Below are 6,655 nucleotides of genomic sequence, written 5' to 3'. Positions count from 1 at the left end.
GAACGTTTCTCGAGTTGTAAGTCAAGTATCGTCGAGCCTGCAGTGATTGTTCGCCATGGCGAGACGCGAAACCGCCGGTGGGTGAGGCAAATGCGTACTGCCCTAACACGGCTATTATCCCAACCCGCTGCGGTTTACCCGCCGTTTCCCCAACGCTGGATTACGCGACCCTACTGACTTTAAAAACCGCCAGCTTTATACATTATCGTGCTATACGTTTATGTACCATGCACCCGTTAGTAGATAATAAAATATTCCTATGGAATTTCAACAAAGTTTCCGAATTTCACCTTCATAGTTTTGAATTTCGAGGTGTTCGTATATTCCTGAATAAAATTGTCACAAGACATTCAATAAGCAACGCTCGCAACGCTGCCTCTTTGAATATGACGTAATAATTGTTCGTCTTCCCCGTATTCACCAATCTCGTAACCCATTGTGGTCCAAATAAAGCATTCATGCTTTCGTGTAATTGCAACTATTGTTGTTGTTGGTTATTCACGTCTCTATTGATTGCGGTTTGTGAGAAAATGTTAATCCGACTCCAGCGATGATTACAAATTGTATTCGAGGCAGTCTCCTTTTAGACTGAGCTCCAAATTAAACATACCAAAGACGAGATGTCTTTGCAAAAACAGGCTATTTTAATGTAGGATTTTGCGTCTTCATTTTACCCTCTCATAATATCATATCAGTAACACAGGTACCAAACGGTGAAGTAAACGTTGACAGAAAACCAATGTCAGAGGTAAGCATTTCTCTTTCAAAAATATTTATATATGAAATTTATATTCCTCAGTTAACATTGGAACAGGGTGGTTACTGCTTCGTAGAAGGACTTACGGGCTTATACACAACAAACTAAACATATTAATATTCTAGTAAATATTTATGTAACAGAAGATCATAATCGTCTGAGACCAATGTAAATCTATGTCTCATTATCCGTCGTCTGGGCAGGATTACACCGGATTAAGGTTCTCCAATTCACCTACTACACGGGCGCGCCGCCACGCCAGTCCTTTGACGTCGTTGCTTGTTTTTAGCATCAGCCGCATTGTGCGAGTATTACAAGTACAGCTAAACGGGTCGGATTTCATAAACACCGCTTTATGAAGCCCCACGCGGGAAGAGACAAAGCCAAAGGGGTTCATTATGAATGAACAACTTGTAGCTTTAACGCTGGGCTTGTTGACTTTGCGCAGTTCAGGATATCGCATCGGCGGGCCTCGACTTTTGTTTACTGTCATTTGGTACGTTTAACGTTCCACCGTTCTTATAATGTCTTTCTTAACCAAATTTTCGCAAAACGCTCAGATTTTGTATTCAAATTTATACTCTTTCATTATGAGGGCGGACACAATAGTTTATACAAGCAGATTAGTAATGGAATTTATCGAAGAGAATACGTACCTTTCGAGTACTGGCCAATCGCTGCCGGCACATCCAATGATTTGTCATTTTTCACAGCGCGCGGCGATCTCTCCCAATGCCGCGATGTGTCGCGCACGCATTTATTCAGTATTGGGTACCTATATGGTAAATCTATGCGCGTACGCGACAAATCACGCCCCTAAAATCGCGCGCGCGCATTTTCTACGCAAAAGATTTATCAGCCGTAATTCGTAATTCACACTAATTATAATCGGTGACACGGACGCAACTTAGTATTTTGTCCGTAAATTCAAATTTAAAATAATATATGTTTACATCACAGGTAAACAAGTTACACTTGAAACCGTCGTTATTAAGTTACAATTTGAACCGTCAAATTGATTGATCACGAATACTTCTGCATAGGGCAGACTCCACAGAAAAGAATGATTACAAATAACTGTAATGGATGCTCTTAGTAATATTTATTTATATTTGTACCCATTTACCATGTACATGCTATCACAGTTAAAAACAACTTGAAAGAACTACTCTCATGGATTGCAAAGTATACAAAAACTGTGTAAATAAATATATTTGGTACAAAGGCTTTCACAGTATAAAATTTCGTCGATGGCAAATTTTATTACGAACAAGAATTTTAGTATAAAAGCGCATATAACGGACCCTTCAATGGATTTATGAGTTTGTGAAGCGACATTAACATTATGTTTGCCAGTATTTTTCATAAAGAAATTATTATCCTACTTAAAATTTTTCATAAAAGTCCCGTGGCTTGAGAGTAACAATGATAAATTCTTAAACTTAACTCTCAGAGACAATCCGGGGCGGACATTATATATTGCCTTTAACAGCGAGACAAAGATTTTCCTAAAATACAGCTATCGCTAGCTAATCGACGGTTTTCTATATTTAGAAGATTTTAAATTACGTACACCGCGAAACTGAGCCGTATCGATAACCTAGTCATTCGTGGGTCCCATTGTAATTTCGTAGGTATCTGAAGTTATACTTAAAAATGCAACTGCATGTACAAGGCATTTTTTTATTTCTGCTGACGTTTTATAGATAGAAACGAAAAATCTAACCAAGTACTTACGATGTTCCAGTAAAATATTTTGGAAAGGTCGCAGCTTGTACCTATGACACCATGTGAGCTTTCCCATGCATCAAATATGTGTTTTAATAACTCAACCAACACCGGTTGTTTAGCGACCTCGAGAGGAACGAATTTTTTTGACAACAGGCAGAACACGTCCGATTTTGTCAAATTTTGATATTCGTAGTACTTACTACCTATACTAACGTAAAATAATGCGGTTTTATGCAGACCTATCTAAAAAGTAATAAACGGATATAATAATTATATCATCATGTGTCAAAATACAAAAGCTTTAAGTACAATTTGCTATATTACTTGTAACAACTGTGTACACCATGGTTACAATAAACGACATTCCATTCTCCGTTGTAAATGTATTAAAACACGGCAATAAAATGTTATTGTAGTTAATTTCATATTTTCTGTAGGTTCAGTTACTAAGACATAAGATAGAAACAAAAGTCCCACTAAATGCAGGACGGGAAACACTCGTGTAAGTAGTAGCAAGGTGATGGTTGCCCACTACATTGTTATAGCTGCGTCGCCGTCGGCGGTGACAGAGTGCCGCCGGCGCCCACATCGCAAATAAATCACGCGTCTCCCTGAAGAGTGTTTATGGTCGAGGATGAAGCGACGCGCTCCAAAAACACCGGTTAAAAATGGACCGACGCATCTGGACTGACGTTTACTTATTTTAGAAAAAAAACCTTACATGATTTATCCATATTCTGTCCAAGTTGCGTGCTTCAATGGAAACGAGCGAGCTCCACTCCGAGCCGGAGCAGCGGAGCTCGCGACTGTTTTGTGTCGCAATTTTGCCTAATGCGAACGTTTTGTGAAAGATTTTGTTAGAGATAGCTCGCTGTGTCGCCTTTCACCTTGTTCCGCTGGCTCGGCGGAGATGTATTGAAATAATTTGCAACCCCTTAGCGCCACCCCAATCGCGCCGTCACAAAGGATTGGCAATTTCTCTAGAATAGAATATTAAATATTGCGTGAGACGAGTTCAACTTCCATAACTCGGCCGAAGTCGATCAAAGTTTTAGCTTAAATATCGCATTTTGTTCGGTGCTTCCTTGTCCGTAGAGATTAAATTGGCTTAGCCACACTCTAGGCATATTCCTGTAAGAAGAATGAATCGCTCAGCGGCCGGGGATGGCCTGAGCATCGCACTAATAAAACTCGGAGGCGCCGACTTGCAAAATATTTAATTAACGCAATTAATTAAACCGCGGATCAAAGATAACCACGCGTAATTAATATTTGAAGTAAAGCGCGCGCAGGGCGCTGGTGCGGCGGTAGGAGAGGGTTACGCGCCGATACAAGATTATCATATTAAACGTTTAGCAGCCGGGCCCAGTTTATAATTATTGTTTTAATAAATGATCCTCTTCCACGGCACTTGCTTTAACTGTTCTTTAATTAACTGTTTCAACAGAGTGTAGACGCTTAATCGCATCTAAATTTGCATTTGTGGATTGCGCCCAACTGCTTTTTTTGACAGCGTGTTTGTTTAACTCCTGAACGACGTCACCTAACAGTTTTTTAAAGGGTGTAATTCATGTTATAGTAAATTAGTGACTTGATCGGCTGGATGTGTAACGGTAGATAAAAACTAGTGCAAATATTCACTATAGGTGTGAGTGAGGCATGACACGCTACACTCCGTCGTGACGCGAACGTGAGTCCAGTCCGCAAATGAACGTATATTTTCCGGTGAAAGGTTCGCGTGTTTCGCCTGTCAGATTTGCCGGTAATTCTGCAATGTGTAACTTCCGAAAATTGATGCGGGTGATGTGTTATCGCAGTTACACTAGTGAAATAATTAACAATGATCAGAAACACAATTATTATTATCAGAGTTAAATTTAAACAACTGTTTAATTTTAACAGTGAGTTACAAAGTAATTGCTAAAGATAATGCAAAAAATCTAGATCACTGATTCAGTTAAAACATTCCAACGAAAAATTTACGAAAGCATTCGCGTCATGTTGAACACAGTCAATGTAACAATGACATAACACGATACGATAATAGTGAGCTCTGGAGAACCGCTATCGCCACCGCGAGGCGAATTCCTTCCCAACAACGCGACATATTAAACTATACTGATTGCAAATATAATTATATTTAGGAGCTAGTTACCGTCAGCTTGTAAACTCTCTGTGTTTCACTGTTACGTAATGCTATCACTCGATACGAAATCTGTATGAAAGGTTGCAAAGTTTTCCCCGCGAACACAAATTTCCTTTCACGCTACGATGCTTTGAAAGGAAGATATGAATCCAATAGGATACATCTTACGATAGAAACTTGGAAACCTTTAAATATTTATAGGTATGCCATCATTCATTGTATAAGATTGTCCTAGATAGAGAAAAACAAGAAATATAATTTATGAAGCAGTTCACTTATTTAAAAAAAAAATTATGAGAAACAATTTAGGACGAACCTTTTTGCAACACTGGAAAAAAGATCAGACTATACCGAAGCCAAATCTGTGGAAACAACGATAAAATAAAAAAGGATAATAGTGCAGCAGCGAACATTGGCAGCCAAAGACGCTCAGTCGGTTCGTTTGAACCCGTCGTGAGTGTGTCGCGGATTTGCCGATGGGGTTTCTTTGAAGAGCGTTTCTTCGAAATGAACACAGATTTTATACATTGTTTTGTTTTTCAAAAACGATATCATGTTAACGAAATTAATAATTGAACTTCAAAGGATCGATCAGTAGACAGACAAAGTCAAAGTCAAAGAATCATTTATTCCATTGGTAAAATAATTCACACTTGAAAACGTCACATTGTAGCCACTTTTAAGCTACTGCTCGTTCACTACGCTGACTACCCTAAAAAGAACAAGCAAGAAACTCTAGAGATTGCTGTTTTCAAATAAACTTAAATGCTATGGAATACACTTTAAATCAAATTTGTGTGGAAACTGGAGCCATGTCGTCTTTTCATATATCTTTATCTAACACGTAGTCTTCAATTTTGTAATATGACTTTTCAACCGAAACATTATTAATGTAGTTTTTAAACTTAGCAAATAATAATCTGAACATATGCTCCGGAATCTTATTGTAAAAAGTGTGAGTTTCCTTTTGTTATAACAAAAAGCCACTTTTTTAGTAACTACACTTTACACCGTTTATCCAGAACTTAGAAGATCTTCGCTCTTCTAAATCTGAGTTGCCAATCACCATTTTGAACAGCTAAAGAGGAATAGAGAGAAGTGAACACTTTCAGCGGCGAGGGCTTAATGGGCACCGGTCTCAGCGCATCTCGGCCAGCGACGCGCTGCAGATGCGCCGACGCGCGCTTCTCGTGGGGCCATTAGCGCGTGCGTTGAGTTCGCATTAAAATTCACATCCTTCCTGTGATGCGAACACGACAGTGCAAGTGTAATTGTCTTGACAATTGTTAGTTGACTGTGTCTTTGTTCTTGTTCTCGTGGCTATTTGCAATTCCCTTTCCATTTGTCTCGGAAGTTATTGCTACAATGGCGTGGTTTATAATTTGTAACTATTCATATTAAGGTTAAGTTTTAGTAGCAGTGTTTCTTGCAAGAGTAGTTAAGGACGAAAGTACAGTCAATAAAATTTAAAAGTACCCTGTAAAAAAGGGATTATGAAACACTAAATGCAAAGCCGCGATTATCCCGCGAATGAGTGAAATTAAACCACGGGCACCGCAAACGTCCCCGCCCCCGCCGCCCGCCGCCCGCCGCCCTCGCCCCGTTGCAGCCGTTGCACTATTCATTAAAGACTCGCTCCAACGTTTCTATTTACAACCTTCAAAAGAATACTGCGGTTTCACGCTTCATTTCGCGGACTTTTCATTTCAGCTTTCCTGACTTGCTAAACTTTTTGCTTTAACTAAGTAGGCATGAACTGCTCTATTGTACTTTTTTGTGATGTCTGAAAGAACATGTTATCTAAAAGAACTGCCTTGTTGTGTCCCGATAAAAATAGTAATATGAACGTTCCGTGCTCATTCGGCACTTCAACTCATCTTATGTAAACGTTACCTACGCTCAAAATTGTCTTGGAAATGAAGATTCAGTTTTGTTTGCTATGATTTTGGTTACCGGCAGTAGCCTGCGTCCCGATTACACTGTTACAGCAATACCTGTGAGCACAGGGGGATTGAGGGGTC

This window comes from Hyposmocoma kahamanoa, unplaced genomic scaffold (genome assembly GCF_003589595.1).
Source record: "Hyposmocoma kahamanoa isolate Upper Pololo Valley unplaced genomic scaffold, ASM358959v1 68, whole genome shotgun sequence".
NCBI classification, from domain to species: domain Eukaryota; kingdom Metazoa; phylum Arthropoda; class Insecta; order Lepidoptera; family Cosmopterigidae; genus Hyposmocoma; species Hyposmocoma kahamanoa.
Note: the sequence above shows the minus strand (reverse complement) of the source record.